Source organism: Tauraco erythrolophus, chromosome 2 (genome assembly GCF_009769465.1).
Source record: "Tauraco erythrolophus isolate bTauEry1 chromosome 2, bTauEry1.pri, whole genome shotgun sequence".
In the NCBI taxonomy this organism is placed as follows: Eukaryota; Metazoa; Chordata; class Aves; order Musophagiformes; family Musophagidae; genus Tauraco; species Tauraco erythrolophus.
In genome coordinates, this window is record NC_141466.1 from 68,517,341 (window position 1) to 68,538,006 (window position 20,666).

Consider the following 20,666-nt stretch of genomic DNA (forward strand, 5'->3'; position numbering starts at 1 on the left):
GTTATGCCTCAAAGTTAAATGAAATTAATCCATTTTAACTGAAAAGCAAAACTCTGTGCTATGAAAATTAATCTGCAGTGTGATTTACGGTAGATTGCATGGAGGAAAACATATAGTTACATTCAGAATCATAGAATCATGGAACGGTTTGAGTTGACTTAAAGGTCATATCAGTTCCAACCCCACCGCCGTGGGCATGGACACTTCCACTACACCAGATTGCTTCAAAGAGCCTCATCCAACCCGCCTTGAACACCTCCAGGGATGGGGCAGACACAACTTCTTGGGCAACCTGTTCCATTTTTTCACCACCCTCAATGTAAAAAATTTCTTCTTAGGTCTAATCTAATATTCCCTTTTTCATTTTAAAGCCATCGCCTCTTGTCCTGTCACTACACGCTTGTAAAAGTCCCTCTCCAGCTTTCTTGTACCCCGTTTAAGTACTGGAAGGCTGCTAGAAGGCGTCCTCGGAGTCTTCTCTTCTCCAGGCTGAATAACTCCAACTCTCAGCTTGTCTTCATAGCAGAGGTGCTCCAGCCCTTGGATCATCTTCATGGCCCTCCTCTGAACCCACTCCAATGGCTCCATGTCCTTCTGATGTTGGAGACCCCAGAACTGAACTCAGTACTGCAGGTGGGGTCTTATGAGAGCAGAGCAGAGGGCAGAATCACCTCCCTCAACCTGCTGCCATGCTGCTTTGGATGTAGCCCAGGACACAGTTGGCTTTCTGGGCTGCCAGTGCACATTGCCGGCTCATGTTGAGCTTCTCATCCACCAACACCCCCAAGTCTTTCTCCTCTGTGCTGTTCTCAATTCATTCTCTGCCCAGCCTGGACTTGTGCTTGGGATTGCCCTACCCATATGCAAGATCTTGCACTTGGCCTTCTTGAACTTCATGAGGTTCTCACAGGCCCACCTCTCCAGCCTGTCAAGATCCCTCTGGACAGCATCTCCAGTGTATCCACAACATCACACAGCTTGGTGTCAGAAGCAAACTTGCTGAGGGTGCTGAGGTCCATATCACTGACAAAGATGTTAAATAGCACTGGCCCCAATATTGACCCGTGAGGAACCACTCGTCACTGGCCTCCACTTGGATATCAAGCTATTGACCGCAACTCTTTGAGTGCGACCATCCAGCCAATTCCTTATCCACCGAGTGGTCCATTCATTAAATCCATGTCTCTCCAATTTAGAGACAAGAATATCGTGTGGGACAGTATCAAATGCTTTGCACAAGTCAAGGTGGATGATGTCAGTTGCTCTTTCCTTACATATACACCTTTCGATGGCTATTTTTATAAACTATAATAGATCAATGATAGAGATTAAATGTCATTGGAAGGTTTGCCTTGTATTTATATTGTGTTGTGTGGTTTGAGATTAGAGGGATAACACAGGTGCCTAAGTCTAGGCCACTAGTTCTGTGAGTGGTCCAGTGGAGTATCTGCAACATTCTCACAAGAACACAAGAAGATGTAAGGTAGAATATACTGAGTCTGGAAACCATGTGGAACAGCCTGGCACCAAAGTGCTGAAGCATCTACATACAGGCCTAAATATCATAATTCAGTTAGGATTAGTATTAAAAAATGACTTTAACTCTCTGAAAGAAGTGAGATTCAGACAATGAAAACAAGCGGGCAAAATTCCAAATTTGGGTAATTATCGTATCCAGCATACCTCAGACCATGGGTATCTTAAGAGTGATCATCCCACTGAAGGTATCACTAAAAATTAGCCTTATTGGCAAAGGGCTATATCACACATGCAACCTACAGTGAAGTATTTACTTCACTGCTGTTAGGGCCTGAGGGCATGTTACAATAAAAAGTGTGTAACCGTGAAAAGCATTAGGTACTGGAAGTGATTACTGCTGATAGTATGCAAAGCAGATAAAATCTAAGTTTTAAGGCAAGTTTTAAAACTGTTCAGGAAGAATCATCTGACATGGTTACCCTCTACTGCAGCAGTGTGAACATGATGGCCAAGAAACTTCTCATGTCTATGTCCATGATCTGAGGTCTTGAAATTATGTCTTGAAGAGGGAGAAAACTTGATCTCCTTTGTTTATCACAGAGAAATTATCTGATAAGGATCTGTGAATTCATACAAAGTGAAATGGGCCATGTTTCATCTGCAACTAGGGAGAGGAGCAAAACAAAATTATTCTTAAGGGAGATTGTTACCTACAAAGACTACATAAAGTGGATCTTGGCAAAATGAAACCAATGGGTGGAGCACCTGCTAGACCGAGTTTTGGCTGAAGTTTCACACCTTTACATCTCTTTAGCAGCCTATTCTGGCTAAGCCCCTCTCTGAAGTAGCTATGAGAAATGTCAGTGAAACTGGTGCTCATTTGTCTCTCCGATGCTCCAGAGAAATACAACTGGTAGAAAGAAGCTGGAGAAAAGGGACCTACTGTTCGGGTCCATGTCAGAGGAGGAAGTCAGGCTGTGGAGCTCAGCTCCCGTTTCTAGCCCTGTAGTACCCTTTGACTGCTTCACAAAATGTTAGCTTCACCCCACACCTCTACAGAGAGCGTGATCAAGACAAAAGGATGTTCCTGATACAGAATCATACCTACATTATGGCAGCAGAAATCACTGAAAGAAATGCTGCAGCCTGTGTAATGGACAGGATGGTGAAGAACTTGACATAATGTCTTGTCTCTTCTGACTTTGCATTTCCTAAATCTGTTATTTCACTTCATGTTCTCTCTGATCCAAGTCTACTGTATATGAACTAAATCACTCTCATCCACAAAATGTCAGGATAGATTCCAGTCTGATTACTTTCAGGTGATTTTTTTCAAGACTTAATATTATATCTCAAATTAAATTTTTCATTTTTTAGAAGAAACAAGAAACATATTGACTGCTGTTAAGGCTAATTTTGGCCCATTTTGGAGTATTTTGTTCTTCTTTTCCTGGTAGTTTATGTTTGTGTTCCAAATATTTGTATACACACATGTATATATTTTAAATCTAGAAATCAAATTGCCTCTGCAAAGCTACTTTTTTTTTGTTTCTTTGAAATATCAATTAAAATATAGTCCCACTAACAGCATTTACTGGCTTGCAATGTGTATTCATAAATTGCTTCATGTAACACCAAACTGAACTTTTCAGATTCTTGGTTGCCACAGAAAGTTCTAGCCATTATATGCTGACAATGCTCTTCACTATATGCTGTATGATCAGGAGTTCAAAAATACCTTATAAGCAGTGTTCCAAATAGTTGCCAATTTATAAAGATATTATTTTGTCCTGTGCTGTCCACTTAAGCCAAATGTGATAGGCATGTCCCTTCCCTCATCACCAAAGACCATTTTCAGACTGAGGCATAATTATTCAGTACTGGAAGCCAACTTGTATTTTGTTCTCACTTCGTACTCCTCAACGAGTAGATTTGTTGTCCTGCCCTTACAGGACACGTTTAAGTGTTTGAGAAACATCACACTAAGCACAAGCCCAAGTGCACATCAACTCCTTCTCCTGGAGGACTTCAAATCTAGAGATTTAATGAATAGGGTGGGGACTCTCACAACATTACCCACTAGCTAAATAATCCACTTTCAGTTTGCACACACAAATTTGATACTTTTCCAGAGTCAGATAACATCTCAAAAAGATGTCTTTTATCTTTAACCTTGTTAAAACAAGATGTCTGGGTGGTAATATTTCCATTCTCTCTCAGCCCACAGACTCTGAACAATAATACACTTCACACACATTAATTGAACTGAGATAATAGTGTTGTAACTCAGCCAAAATTCTGGAAATCACATAAATCAGCAAGAGGAACATCAGTTCATTAAAACTTTTCCTTTGCCAATGCAACGAGTACAACTGCAGTATGTAACCATGAAGAGACTACAGGCAGGCTTTTCTTTCAAGATACTATTCCTGTTACTGACATAACATGGGTAACTTGATTAACCGGAACTTTAAAATTCCTGAGGTTTAAAATTTCCATTAACTGGACCATTCACCTCTTCTGACTGGGAATTATTGTCATATAGCTCTCCAGCTGTATAGTTCTTCAATCAAATGCTATTTCAACTCTTCAGCTTTGCTTGTTATCCTAGTCCATCTCAAGAAAGCTTCTTGGCAGTTCCTAAATACTCACTGTTCAAGCCTTGACATTTACACTCTTCAAATATTTGCATACTGTTATTATACTTCTGTTAATCATCTATGAGCAAAGCTGTATTTATTCTACTCTCGTACTCATTCCTGATAGTTCAACCCTTCCCAGCTTTGATCTTTTTGTTCTCTTTCTTGGAATAGTTCTTGTATGTTGTCAGCAACTTTTCATTTTGATGATGTCAAGAATAAAAACCTATCTCAGGTGAAGCTACCAGAACTGATCTAGAGGTACTGCCTTCCTGAACTGTGATATAACATGCTCCTGGATGTAAACTTTAGGATTATATCAGATTTCTTTATCTTTCTCAGTCTTCCAGCCTAGTACTACTCCAGTTTGCAAAACAGAGAGCTTCTGCACAGGGCAGTTGAAGTAAGACAAGTTTGCTCAGAGCCTGAACTAAATGCTTTAATCCTGAGCCCCTCATCACTCGGTTTTCCTACTTCTTGAGCTATTCCCTATATAAATAGTAGCTCCGTGAGTTCTGAAAATGTGAAATTTCTTCACTAAAGAAAAAGGAATGCAAGAAAAAAAACGCAAGGCTGCTTATGGAGGAAACAATTCATTTAATCCGGCAGCATTAGCAGAAATGCCGTTTGTGTTAAGATGTTAGCTAAAACTAGGAGATGAAAGTCATGTCAATGACTTATTCTTCTACTATACAATATCCCTTGGACATTAACAGGACACCTTTCCACTCTACAGCTAGATCTATGACATTTGAGGATTCCTATACAGCTATGCTACATTCATGACATTTCTAATTAGAACAATAGAAATTTAACTAAATGCAACATTATTTCCACAAGAAATAACATTTTTATTTTAAGATGAATATCCTCTCAGCTATCTGCCCAATCACTTTGCGGTCTTCTCTATTCAGGCCTACATCAGCAACTGAGACACATTAGTGTGACTGCATGTGTGCTATTCTGTATGCAAAAGATATCTATGAGTATTAACTAAATTTGCAAGAGGAATTAGGATCAGTAATAAATGTTTTAGCAAAGAGGCTTTTGGGAATAAAAAATATATCTTCAGGCAAAATTCTCATAAACTAGACATCATCTTTGATTTACAGTTTTTAGTATTTTCTTCCCTGCGTCCAATATTCCCAGCTTCAGGGCTCCTGTTCTGTTTGTTGTGATTGACTGTATGGGGTAGGAGAGCAGTTCTGTAGGCTAAAGTTAAGTCAATGCAATCAGGAAATCAGGAAAATAAAGAACATGTTCACCTTTCAGTTGAAAGAGCAAAATGTGGCTATGTGTACACAGAGTGAGGAGGAAGAGAATGTTTCTGGGATGCTCCCTTCCCATTCCCCATAAAAACAGCAATCTCTGGATGGCTCCATGGGAGTTTTAACTTAGTAACAATTTTGAGACCTCTCCTGAAGTCTTTGCCCATCTCCACTTTTGTAGATTCACAGTGCATGAGGTCAGAAGGGACCATTATATATTCTCTTGTCTGACCTCCTGCATAATAATTTATTATGATCTTATCTGTCCTTAAGTCTTTAGATCACATTGCCCATACCTTGGCTATTGAAGAATTATCCCCAACAGGATTTTTTCCTTTTTTCTTTTTTCAGGTTTAAATGACCCTATTAATGGAGCTTCAACACTGACAGGCTGTTTAAAAGTTACTTCAGGACTCTTTTTTCCCTTCTGATAGTCACCCTATATGTTCCTTTAGTTAATTAATTCCATTGCTCATGGCAATGTCCACACCCTAAATATTCTTACCCTCCTTGGCATTTAAACCCTCAAATGACTGCAGGCAATTTCCTGTTTCTTTTTAGCAATTTCTTAACTGAGCTACATGAATATCGTTTTTCAGATCTGTCCTTATAAGTCACTTCTCTCCAGCCTCTTAATTATGTCTTAGTCTCGCTCTTCACTACTAACTGGAAGAGCTTCAGTTCTCATCCTGTGTTAACCCACCTAGACCAAAGAGAGTATAGGTAAAATCCCAAACTTGCCAAATCCAAAAAAACTGCTGCTGACTTCACTGTACATGTTGGCTCAGAACTTATAATACGTGTGGTTCGTTTTGATGAATGATACACGTGAAACGAGTTAGCAAACTCTGTAGACGTAATGTTATTCTGCAAAAACATTGTATTTTCTATGTCCTGACATAAGCATCTCAAGACTATTTTGCAGATCACTTTTATCTCATGTAATTTTGCCTTCTGAGTCTCACTTTCTGCACAATCTTTATGCATGAAATTTTTTTTTTTTTCTTGGAACTTTACCTTGAGTTTTTCAGGTTGAATTTTATTTCAAATCTCTTGCCAGTGCATTCTCTGTGTGTCCTTCTGTATTATTTTTCTTTCCCTTAAGCTGACTTCTCCATTCTGGTATGATCTCACTAAGAGGGTTTTTATTGTGCTCCGTAGTTTTAATGAAGTGTCCTCATTTCAAAGAGATATCAGTTGAATATATTTTGCAAATGCAATTATAGCATAGTATTTACAATAGCCGTCTTCCAGACTGTTAATTAGAACTTCCAACTTTTATTTGCTACATGGTACGAGCAAGTGGATCACATTGAGACAGCCGTACAGTAGTCCACATAATCAAAGAAGCTCTAGTATTCATTAACTTCTTGCTGTGGATTTTCATTACATTTTCAGTCCATGCAATAGTGTTATTAGTCAAGCCAGTGTAATATATGTGTTTAACTAGACTTTGAGTCTAACACTTTGCAATTATATTTACACTGAAATATAAATACGTGTTCTGGTCACACCAATACATTTCTGTACCTTACCACCCACACATGGCATACATACACCTGCATATATAAATATATTATTTCTGTCTTAGGAAACATACGTGTGTGTGTGTGTGTGTGTGTGTGTAATGTTGAGCAACTCTCTATGTTTACAAAAACACAGAATAGGTCAATAAGTACAACTGTAAAACAGCTAGAGAAAGTGTATAAAGAACTTCAACTTTAGTCATTCAATGCGAAAAGGAGATAAATATCAAGTTGCGAACTTGAAGAGACATGGATTTGATGGATGGACCACTCGGTGGATAAGAAATTGGCTGGATGTTCGCACTCAAAGAGTTGCAATCAATAGCTCGATGTCCAAGTGGAGGCCAGTGACGAGTGGCGTTCTTCAGGGGTCAGTACTGGGGCCAGTGCTATTTAACATATTTGTTGGCGACATGGAGAGTGAGATCGTGTGCACGCTCAGCAAGTTTGCTTCTGACACCAAGCTGTGTGATGTTGTGGACATGCTGGAGGAAGGGATGCCATCCAGAGGGATCTTGACAGACTGGAGAGGTGGGCCTGTAAGAACCTCATGAAGTTCAACAAGGCCAAGAGCAAGGTCCTGCACGTGGGTCGGGGCAATCCAAGCATAAGTCAGACTGGGCGGAGAATGGATTGAGAGCAGCCCTGAGGAAAAGGACTTGGGAGTGCTGGTGGATGAGAAGCTCAACATGAGCCGGCAATGTGCGCTGGCAGCCCAAGAAAGCTGACCGTGTCCTGGGCTGCTTCCAAAGCAGTGTGGCCAGCAGGTCGAGGGAGGGGATTCTGCCCCTCTGCTCTGCTCTCATGAGACCCCACCCGGAATACTGCATTCAGCTCTGGAGTCCCCAACACAAGAAGGACATATAGCTGCTGGAGTGGATCCAGGGGAGGGCCATGAAGATGATCCAAGGGCTGGAGCACCTCTCCTATGAAGACAGGCTGAGAGAGTTGGGGGTGTTCAGCCTGGAGAAGAGAAAGCTCTGGGGTCATCTTATTGCAGCCTTCCAGTACTTAAAGGGGGCCTACAGGAAAGCTGGAGAGGGTTTTTTTGCAAGGGTATATAGTGATAAGACAAGGGGCAATGGCTTTAAACTAAAAGAGGGGAGATTTAGATTAGATATAAGGCAGAAATTTTTCACTCTGAGGGTGGTGAGGCAGTGGAACAGGTTGCCCAGAGAAGTTGTGGATGCCCCATCCCTGGAAGTGTTCAAGGCCAGGTTGGATGAGGCTTTGTGCAACCTGATTTAGTGGAAGGTTGTCCCTGCCCATGGCAGGGGGGTTGGAACTAGATGATCTTTAAGGTTCCTTCCAACTCAAATCATTCTATGCTTCTATGAATCTATAATTGAATCATGGAGTTTATCTCCAAAGAACTCCTAAAGCTAAAAACTTAACTCATTTAGAAAGGTACAGTTAGTTACTGGATAAAATGTTGAGTATTCAAAGGTAAAATACTGATTGTGAACAGACTTTTGCAAGGGTGGGAAAATTAGATTAGTCAGGGTTTAAACACTATCTCTGCAAAAATGAGGATATAAGAGGGTCACATGACTGTCATGGCCAGATCATCACAAAGTACTCATTTTTATTGCTTAAGAGTATATAGTTACTGTCATTTGAAATTCCATGTTGTATCCAAGAGATTCTTATGGGACTGGTAAGTACAGGACCAATGGAAACCCTGTACTCATTTAGATGGATTTAGCTCCTGCAATTTTAAGAATATATTCAATATACTGGAATATGCAACCCCAATGATAATCTTTGTTACTACACCCTCGTATGTTAAGATATTACCACCTCTGTTCCTTTGTATTGGTTTCTTCAGATCGGTTTCCTTAGGAAACAAAGCTCCTGTGAAACTTCTACCAACGTGTATTAAAATTCAAACTTTATCTAGGTACCTACCTGTCTGTCTGTGCGTTTCCTAATTACATTCGCAAGATATAAATCCATAAAAGCAGACTTGACTGCCACTGCTCACTACTTGTTTTTTGTAGATAAGGAGTAACTGTTGTACAAGATTAGCTGATTTGTCCAAAATCAGAGAGGAAGCCTGTGCTGGAGGTTGAAACAGCTTGCAGGTCAAAACTGATTTTCTCTCCCTTTGTGGACAGAGAAATTAAGTTAGAGGGAAGAAAAGCTATGGTAATGCAGTAAGGTTGAGTTGAATCAAACTTTAACCCTTGCTGTCTTTGGCTATTGAGATTGACTCTGAATATCACTAGACAAGGACTGTTTGCCAAGCCTAGGTATAGCTGCATGTGTTTTAGTCGACACATGCAGAGAGTTGAGAGAACTGCAGGATCACAAGCAGTCTAACACTGTAATACATGCAAGATGGATATTACCAATTATGACAGCTTGTAAAGCTTCTTGAATAATCTTTAATACTGCCTATACTTCGACACAATCCAGACAAATGTCTGGCACTGAAGCCAGCTGGCATGGAAAACCCTGCATCAAAATATTTAATCCTCTGAACCTGTGAAACAGGGTGAGTGTAATCAGAACTCCCATGGAAAGGGTCCATGACTAGTTCCACCTCCCGAGCCAGGCCCAGGAATTTTTGGGCGACAGTTCTAGATGGCCAGGAGCTAGTCTAAGGTAAAGAAAACTGAATTCTAGTGTCTGACGATGTTATTAAGTGTTCAGTTTACCAGTGTAGCTCTAGTCTTCTGGATCTGATCAGATGTTTGCTTGGTTGCTTTTTCCTGAATAGTAATTTTATTCATAACACCAATTTGGTTATATATATATTTTTAATGGTATAATGATCATAAATTCCCATTTTTAAAAAAAGAAAAGAAAAAAGAAGAGAAAATAATGTTGAAAACATCAAAACATGCTGTTTTAACATTACTGTATCAAAAATGTGTATTTCATCATCCTAAGCTAGCTTTCATTTAAAAATGGACTTCATTTCATATAAAATACCAGACATTAATTTAAATAAGCAAACGTTTGCATTTGTGAAATCTGATTGTTTTGAAATTATTTGATTGACTGCTGGCATGATTTCTCTATTGAGTTTTGTGAAGAAATAGAGATAGATTATCCTATAAGGAGATAAGATCGTCCCCTTGCCCCAAATCCTTTCTCTGAAATACTTTCAGAACTCCACCACACATGAAAAATACCCTGTAAGGAAATCAAATAATAGTTAAAGTGATCAGGGAAATCAAGAACAAAGATGTGAAGGTGGGATTTTCAGGAGCACCTACGTGACTTGGGAGCAGAAGTCTCATGTAAAGTCATGCGGTTTTATCTATCAAAGCATCTTGCCCAAAGTTACTCAACAGACCTGTGAAATATTAAGAGGGCTGCTGTGTACATGGAGCTTTATATTTTCTTTATCTATCATTGTCTGACCTGCAGTGTCCTAATGTTCCTGTACGGCAGCTTTGTTCTTGTTCAGGGAAATTCCATCTTATTTAATGTTTCTGCTTAATCTGGTTGCCATCCACTGCAAACACATCACAGGCCACAGACTCCATACACCTGACCTGGCATTTACTCCAGTCCACAGATTCTTAGTGCAATCCATAAAGGACATTTGGCGTTGCTCTGCCTTGCCAAATCCACCTCAGGGTTAAGCTTCATATGTTCTCTTTTGCATCAGTCCTTTAAAGATGGTACTTTCTTTAATGAGCTGTCAGAGCTAAGCATTCTCTGCAGTTAAATGGTACTACAGTTTCCTGGAATTTATTTGTGCTAATAATTACTGAACAGCTAGGCTGTTCAACAACAACACTGTCCCCATCTGCAAGCTGCAAGTTAATAAAAGCTAAGGTGCATGGGAAGCTCAGAGTAGCAGAGCCATCAGGTCACTTTTAACGTGATCATTCCATGCAGAACACATAAAAGTGAGGATTTGTCATACCAGATTGAACTGATGACCCCTCAAGTACTGCTGGCAACATTCTATTTCTGATCTTTAGGTAAAAGGCAAGGAAAGCCATAAAGATGTCCTACATGTTGACTACCTATATTAAGTTAGCATTTCTTCCATCCTCTCCCAAGGATATCAAAAGGATACAAAGGGAACTTCCCTTATATTCTTCTACGTGTTACCTTTATTATCTCACTGAGGGTGAGACACTATTTACAGAGCTTCCAAGAAAATTTTGATGCCTATTCATGCACCAAGTTTCCTACTTCAGTGGTCTTATTTCAGCTATACGAAATGCTGTGTCTTCACTTGATTTTGAAGCAAGAAGTTTCTTTCAAGCGTGTAACACACAGGGTTTTGTATTCCTTCAAACGAGAAATTCAGACCAAAAGTAGGCTCTTAAGAAGGTGTAAATTCATCATTCTGAATACTTTACTTTCCTAAAGGATTTGGTCTGAAAAGTGCAAAGACATGTGACTGGAGAAACAACAATTGAAAAGAAGTCGCAGAAAGAAAATCACACATTTTAAGATGGTCTGATATACTGCTCTGTTCTGCAAAATTTCTGACTCCTCTAATTCATTTTTTTAAAATAAAGAATTTTTTTTTTCTGAACAGATGAAATATCTTGGAACATCTCAATCCCGAAGTAGATTCAGTAATTTGGGGGTTGATCTACATTCTGGTCCAGTCCACAGCAAATCCCAGAGAACAACATATTGCTAATGACAAGATGTATTCATCCATTATTTGAACTGCAAAAACACAGCACTTTATTACACTTTCACTTACTGAAAAAAGGCAAATATTCTGTTTTAATACAAACAAAAATACTTTCAGTCATAATTTTATGAGTCTCTATTTGGTTTTTGTTTTTTTATCAGCCTTACAATTCGATTGTCAGTGGGTTCTCTTACAGTCTTATATATATCAGTCCTCAAACACACAGCCAGATCTATCCTGCACAACTGAAAGTCTCTGTTTGCTCTCAACAAAGGCAAAAACAGAACTCAGAGGTACTAATATCATCAGAAAAAAACAAATTATGCAATGGAGCTAACAAAGTTTGATTTCTTTAGAAGTTCATTCTGCTTGTTTTTCTCTTAACAAAGGCACTAGCATCTCTTCTCTACCCTGCTACTGGTTCTGATGAATCTTGTAGACCTCTAGCTACCTTCAACTATGTCTTTGCTCTTGAATAAAACCACCTGGGGGATTGTTCTCTGTTGTACCGGCACCACATAGCTCATGTTGATATAGCTAAATTATCTTACCTTCACAAAAAATGAATCGTGCCATGTGAACTCTCCATTGAAATGGTCCTTCGTGCTCTCTAACCCTCTAAGCTGTGCCAAATAATTCTGTGATGGGTATCCCAACTCCACACAAAGGGCAAATGCTGGGATGCCATGTCCTTGTCAGGGTGTAAAAGGTTTAGAGTGGAAGAAGGGACTTACAGACAGATAGGTAAAGAGACAGTGCAATTACTTTAGACTTGTTTCCTTAGGAAGCCAGAGTAGTAACTAAGTTTCCCAAGTTAACAGAAGAGACTTGGGACTTATAAAAAGTCTAGACTCATATTCTTTTACCAGTGGCAGAAGGAATGGTCATTGGATTATTCACAGCTTTCCTTGATTGATAGCAGATATTCCTCAAGTTTTACCAAACCATATGATTTCTGAAAGTTTGAATTCAATGAAAGGTTCAGAATTATAGCAGGAGAAATGGATGGCTTTTCAGCTAGCTCAGGCAATTCAGAGCTTTGAGCTCGGGTTTGAAACACAGCTCTATTATTGGCTTTTTAAAGTTCCTAAAGTGTTCACCATCAGGCAGTATCTCACTTGACTAGGGTCTAGTGAGGCCATAATTATAGGGAACACCCAGGGGAGCTGTAAGACCTGCTTAAATACATAAAGACAGAAAATAAATCCACCTTTTCTAAGACTTTGTACCAACTTCTCTTAACCTTGCTGCATCTTTTTTGGCTTCTAAATCAGGATTCTGCCACTAAACTGACCTCCTAAGGCTGTCTCCAAATGCCTTCGTCGTTTTCCTTCCAGTGTGGGATCGCAAGGCTACATCACAGGGACTTTGTACAAGTAATTTCATGTTTCTCTGTGCTGCAGTTCCTGTTATTCAAATACAAGCTTTTAATTGTTCATTGTAACATTTTCTTTCCCCCAAAAAGGTACAGATAAAAAGAATCCCTTATAGTTGCTTTTCAATATGCAACAAATTTCATAAAATATTCTGATAATGCCTTAAACACAGATTTTAATAAGATTGCTACTACAAGTCAGCCTTTTAAGAAGAAGGTAGCTTTTGATATCAAGGTTTGTTTATATTTCAGGGAAAAAGAGGACCAGCTCTATATCACACTTTATCTGCTTTTCCTTTTTAAGCTGCTGTCTTTTGGGTCAAGAGATCATTTTTGCAAAGAGTTTTTACAGTGAACCCACTAAGCATTATTAGAATCAAACTGATGGTATTCCTCCTTAGGGCTAAAGAAATGGAGATAAGAGAAGTAAATACAATATTCAAGGTAATTTTCAATAAAACTGAAATTGAAGGGAAAAAAAAATCTGAGCTTTCTTGGAATTTAGATAATTCCCTTGATCCTGAGAATAAATGCAACAATTTGCCAGCAAAACTAATTTCCAAAGTAGAGAGGGTAGAAGCAGTGGTTTTATAATAGGATATGTTTGCAAGTTTAACTACAATGAAATAGCCTTTTCCTTTTCATGCAGAAGTTGATATGAAAAGATAGTATGAATAATTATGGTTAGTTGAAGAATTTAATTTGAAACTGCTTCAGAAGGAAGATAAGGTTTTTTGAGTAGGTGAACATTTTCCCAGAAAGTGTTTACATTTCTCAGGGAAGTGGATTGAATGATTCAAAGTATCCTTATTTTATTTATGTAAAAATAGAGTTATTTTCTTTTTATCCAATTTGGGACTATATGCATATATAGTAGGTACATGTATTTATTAAGATCTCAAAAATATTGACTAATATCAAAGTTATAATAATTCAGTCTGCCCAATTGCTTTAATGCATAGATATAGTCCAGTTCCTTACTTGTCTGATTATTGACCAATATGTAGGTGAAATCTTTGCCTATGTATTCCGAAGGCTAAATAAACTCATGAGTCTTAAACCCCTCTAAAACTAACTAGGAAAAATAGAAATTCTAATGGTTCCAGGATGGATACAGATCAGTTAGTTGAATCCTTTTATTGTAATAGCTTTAAGTTATTTCTTCTTTTCAATCTCTGTTTTTATCAAAAATTACTTGAAAAGTTGAAACTGAAAATATCTGAACAAAAACCCTTTTTTTAAAGAAATAATAAATAATATCCAAGTGGGCTGTTTAGTGCTCCCTGACATCTCCATTTTCTTTTCCTTTTTTTTTTTTTTCTAGTATTAAACTAGCTAAAATAAATTCTTTCCTGAGAAAACCTACATATCTAACAAACTGGCATTTTCCAGCCAACCCCTTTCCAGTTATTTTGTTGAGAAACTTCAAAACTCTTCTTTTTTCCATTGCCTTGCTATGCTAATGCCTTATTCCCCCCTAATCATGACACAGGGTCAGTGCTCAGTTTTTCTCAGTATAGACACAAAGCCCGTGGGAATGTGCATATGTTCGAGTCCTTGCAGCCTTTTAAGCTGCAAGTGGCACCATTAACCCCAGTAAGACCATTCACAGGCATGTGCCACAGTGCCCACTGCTTCTGGCCTCAATTCCCTCCACTACTCTTCCTGACATAACAGAAAAATTTTGCTGATAACTCCAACGGCAGCCAATATCATATGTGACTTTTTCTCCCCTAAAGTTAGTGATGTACATGTCCGGTGAATAAACTGAGCTCATCACTTCACTTACCTTAATAATTCACATGAGAATGAGAGCTACCTCCCGAGGGTCATTCGACCTGCTCCCTTATATACTTGTCTTTTCTGTGCCTATAGAGAACAATTAGCTTAGACTGGATATTTAAATTCTGACTAGCTAATGCTGAAAAGATTACTCTCACGTTACTTCTTTATTCTGGTTTGAGTATGAACTCAAGCTTGGAGATGCCAACGGAGCTCTTCTACTGACACCCTCATGCTTTGCCTTGCATCTTTCCACCACAGTCACAGTTAAAACAAGAGATCAATGCTTACAACACTTCTTTATTTGCCACTGTTGCTTTAGATGCAGCTTTCCCCATATAAGAAGAGGAAATGCCAAAAGTGTCACAGTAAATGTAATTACCATGGTCTGGTAAATGTTTGGCACTGGGGCTTTTTTGTTTGTTTGTTTCCTTCTTTGATGAACAGCACACAACTTTCATATCTACTTTTCCAGCAAAGGGTTACTTATTGAAAAAATAACAAGTGAAGAGATCCCATAAAAAGAGTTGATCTGATGATAAAGGAGAAGTTAAGTGACACCAAACTCTCCTTGTCTGACATGCACATGCAGACACGGAGTCCCATCTGCTGGGTCCTGATAACTCATTTGCACAGGGCACGACGAATGGCTCATTTTTGAGCAGCCAGAATCAGCTGCAGCACACGTGCCTCTTGCTCTCTAATTCTTTATTGTTATTCCATGAACTCCGGTGGCCCCAAGCAGCGGGAGACAGGGACACATGTAACAGCTCTCACCCTCTGGCCCAGATACCAACCCCCCCCTATTCTTTTTTTTTTTTTTTTGGTAGGCTACAAACACTTCCCAGGACTCTCATTCACCACCGCAGAGCTGTTCTGAGCATTCACCCGACACTTGCATGGAGCTCATTTTCTGTTCCTTTTCGCAATGCCCCTGCTCAGGACCATAAAACATTCACGGGCCATCCAGGCTTTCCGTGAATACATCTTGAGCGAACCTTCACCAGAAAAACAAAAAAAAAAGTCTAGGAAATCGATCTTTGTATCAGAGATGCAGCAATAGGGAGCCAAACAGGCATTTTTTCCCAAGTAACAAGGGGGTACTGCCCACACTTGGCTTATCTGTGCAGTGATTTGCATATATAACTCTCCGTGAAGAAGAGGTATCCGCTCTCTTTGACCTTAGTAAATCAAAAGCAGACAGGTCACAACTTTAACTTATTTCTTTGGATACCATTCCACTAACATACAGAATTGTATAAAACACATGCATAATACATAATCCATAATCTGGTGCAGATCATCTGACTTGTTTTAACCCCCCTGGTTCTGTATTTTAATGGTACTGAATTTAGACCTGTCATTTCAGTTTCTTTTCGTGTCTATTGAATATATTTGGCCAGAGTTTGGTCTCTGCATTTCCAATGAGATCAGTGAGTAACTCAGTGTTTACACAGATGTTCTACAGAGTAGAATCTGTTGTTAATATTCAAATTGCATATGTGTGTCTGCTGCAGTGTGTATATATTTATAGCTAGATAGGTATAGGTATATAGATGTGTATATATCTGTATACACATAAAGACACACACAGATACACAGGTATATATGTAAGATTTGATGTAGTTGAGAAGATATCCTTCTCCTTACCATGTATGGTTACTATTATTTACTATAAATCGTCATATGACGATATGATATTGCTTCTGTTCAGAGAGATGTAAATATCCCTAAGAAGCTTCAGATTCCTGAGTTAGCAGGGAAGAGAGCTGGGTTTGGGTGTCAGCATTAGAACTCTGCTTGCTTGTCTGCCTAAAGTCCAGTACAGCCTTGCACCAAGCAAATTTCATCTTTTTTTTCATATTATTTTTACTCTGTAAAATCTGCAAACAGATCCACTTGGAGCACAGCTTAATTCAGCACTATCAGCAGTCAGACTACTCTTCCGAACAGGCTTTCTGCAACAGGACTGCCTTGAAGATGTAGGAGAAATGATGTGACTTAATATGTCACATCTTGCCTTTGCAATATGACGGCTTTGGAACTGCATTTCTTTAAGACAAATTTTTCAGGTTTTGCCCCCTCATTTTGGGATGACCCTGGAATCTCCAGTCTCCAGTTGCAGATATTTCAGAAAAATTGCGTCTAAAACATGAGAGAGATGGAGTTACCCCACATCCCTGGGAAATGTGATTACCCCTAAACTGACTGGAATAAGAGGTTATAATAAATATTTTAGCCTTAGATTTTTATACAGAAATGATGTTCTGAAGAGATATGCATCAGGGCTATGTCTGTGCTAGTAGGTAAGATAAGTATCTCATTTTACATGATGTGGCTGGATTACATTCATGCAAACTGCTCTTACATCTTTCCCCTTCACTCCTCACTTCTCCCCCCAAAAAGACCCCACAGGAGGGCATTATATATCTTGAATATATAACTCCTCGCCCCTGCAATCCCTCCCAAGGACCTATACCAAGAAAGTCCTTAAAGGTGAAATCACACCTCACTCGTCGAAGTGAAGTACGCTGCTAACAAACCATGTGTAGTTGACAATTAAATCACTAGCCAATACTTCAACTGTATTTATTTTTTAGAGTTGTGCTACAGTAAGTGTTTCCTCATCCAAACAGCAAGGAAAAGGTCTGATTTCAGTTTTATCTTGCTAACTCAGGAGTGCAGAGAGAAGAAAAGTTTTGACCCTGGGGTTGGAACGTTTACAGCACAAAGGTCTTCATTCCAGTCCTTGCTTCCAGCATTGTTTCTCTGTTAAGTGAAATAACTGTTTAAAGCAAAATAAAGAGTCCTTTGAACAGGGACTGGGGCCCACACCCACTTCATGTGAGCACTAACTGCTAAACTCGTGGGTCACGTTGCTTCTTGCTTTTGCTCTCAGCTTCTCAGAGAACAGTTCATACTTCTCTGCACGGAAGCCTACTTCAGCAGAATGGGTGAAGAATCTTCCCACCACCACTGGGCTAATGATGAAGGAGATCAGGATACTCCTGGAAAGCATTGGATTGACATCTCCTCAAAATGAGAAGAAGCATAACCTCTTACTAAGCAGAAACTGCTGCTGTTTGGCGAGGCAGACGAGGAATGCCATGTTCAGTGTTTAAAACTGTGGTTTGAACCCAGGTCATTATTTATGTGAGTGGCTGTAGACAGCCATCATCATTAGACATCCTGATGGAAAATAATCTCAGAGAGTTTGGGGAGTATCTTGATATTGTAGTGCACTAGAATTGCTTGGAACGGTCTGGATGAACAAGTCCTTCAGGGGACACTGAAGGGGGAGGACAGAGTAGGAGAAAGATGTCAAGTGACCACTACTTCAGCACATCTGGGTATATAGATGTACAGAACCTAGATGTGTATAGCTATTTAATGCAGGCACAATGCAGCAAAATTCTTCCACTCTCTCCTCACCCCAAGGGAGACTGGACACATCCAGATAGCCTGTGACAAATCCTGAAGAGTTTCAAGGCATTCACTGACATGGTACTAAACAATAAAGACCAAAAAGATACCAAGAGGAGAATCACAACTCAGTGCTTGAATCTCTGCTCTGTCCTATTGTATTTTCTGGTGCAGAAGTATCTTTAGTGTCTTTATGCTTCAGCAGAGCTCTTAAAACTAAATAAGCAGTTTGCTATTTCTATCCTTCAGCACTATCATGAAGCTTTAACAAACCTGGTAGGGGTGGGTGATGCTGAATTGATTGTTCAACGAAAGCTGATGGTTGCCTAGGTGCATGTGGCCTCATGACCTAATTCTGCTTGTGATTTGCAAGCAGGATGTACTTTTAGCTACTGATACATATACGGGCTGCTTGGAGAAAGTCTGATTTCCCTAAGCTGAAACCAAACAGGAGTAAAACTGAGTGGGAGAGAGAAATGTAACCTCTCTCAGAAAGGAGTGATCTTCTGGCATGTCTTCATGTTGTTTATTAAACATGTCAGAAAATTAAGCATTCTCAAAGTCACAGAATTAAGCTTGTTTAGGTTAAAATAATAAATGAAACTGGGTTTAAAGGCAAGACAAAAATGGTTATCTTTAATATTTAAAGACAAGACACAAGGTAGAGAAAATGGAGATCTGGAAAAACTGTTAGCAGGGAGGGCAAACAAGAAGATGGGAAATTGCTTGTATCAATACAGTATCTATGGCCAATGGGACTAAAGACAATTACAATTATTTAAATTTATGAAGGACAAAATAAATAACTCAATCAATTAAAACCTTTGCTAATGAAGAAGTTGCTAAAACTGCTACCTACATAAAGGCAGGGAGAGAGCATAACACTGCAAATTTGACATGGCTACATGTGAGTCTGCAGCACTCCTTCATCTTCAACTGAATGTTTAGTTTTGATCCCTGTCTCAGGGAAAACAAGCAGAACAGAAAGGGTATAAATAGAGCAAGCAAACAGGACCACAAATATAAAAAAGGATAAAATTTGGTATATAAGTAAGGGAAGTAAATCAGATTTTAAAGGTGAAACTGTTAAATTAACAAAAGAAGGCATTCTGTATGTAACTAATCCATGGCATTTGATGTCACATTTTATTACTGCAATAAAATATCTAACAATATCTTAACATATGTAGGGATGAGATAAGGTTATTCTGAGTTAAATAGAAGCTCAAAGACTATTGACATGCAGTCTAACTTCACTCACATGAACATTATTTGTGTCAAGTTTGGATTTATAACAATCCCAACAGCCATTACCAATTTTATTCACCAGTAATTAGATTATTAAGATGTGTTCTTATTATTTACCTAGATATCACAGTCTTTTTTTCTTTTTCTTTTTTTTTCTCCTAAGTACCTGCCATATTAAAATTGTACACATCTTTTAACTTGCATATTGTAGTTTCAAAATATCACTTATATGTTGTTCAATTTGAAATAATCTCTGCAAAGTGCTGTGTGATGGTGTTCAAGCTAGACCTTCTGTGGTATCTCCTTCACTAAGGGTCCTTAAAAACAGGTTAGAGTATCATTTCTGAGAAACAACATAGGTAGATCTCATCCTGCCCTACGGCTGGGACATGGAAGAGGTGACCTTTTGAGGTCCCTTCCAGCCTTACGAGTCTATGTTTCATTATTCTGATACAGCGAATTGCTATTCCCCATTAAAATTAATACACTGATATAACACACATTTATGAAGGTCCCTGGAGAGCTCATTAGAGCGAGGTGAGATTGCGTTTTAACCCTCTTTTTTTCAGCATAGAAACCAACCAAAAAGTGATGTATAACCAAGAGACATAAATACACAGATAAACAAATATCCCATACTTACTGGAATTAAATCACCTTACAATCATCCACTTTAGGATCTCCTTCTGAAACATCTTACTCTGGCTATGGTTAGAGTCTGGCCATTGGAGAAGATGAACGTAATGTGGCTGAGCAACATATATGTTTCTAACTGAGATTAGAGTTTCACCTCTACAACTGAGAGTTCACTTTCCTTTTTTTTTGTAGGATCTGCTTCAGAAAATTAATGTGTGTTTTGTAGTCTAAACTACATGTCAAGCTGCACGTGAGCCAAAACAGGCTATCATATTCTGAGTTGTTACTATGCCTTCAAAGACTTGTGCAGAGCAACAACAGAGCTGATCCTTGAGCATCCATGGAGAACTGGGGAGAACATGGGGGTAGGAAAGTAAGTGGAGGGAGGGTGTGAGACCACCACAGACTACGCAGACTGAGGAAATTTAGATTAATGAAGTTCTACTATAATTGCACATTTAGAAGGTAAAAATAGAAATGCTTTATTGTATTCACTATGTGGTTTTAGTCTCAGCAGGAGGCTGAAATGAGCCTCGCACTGTAAGAGCTGCCTGAGTTTAGTTACAAGCGCTCTTTGGAGTTTAAAGCCCATCATATTTTTTAAACTTTTTTTTTTTTCCCCAAGATACTGATAAAGACTACAGATGGCACATCTCCAGCATTGCTCTGTATAGC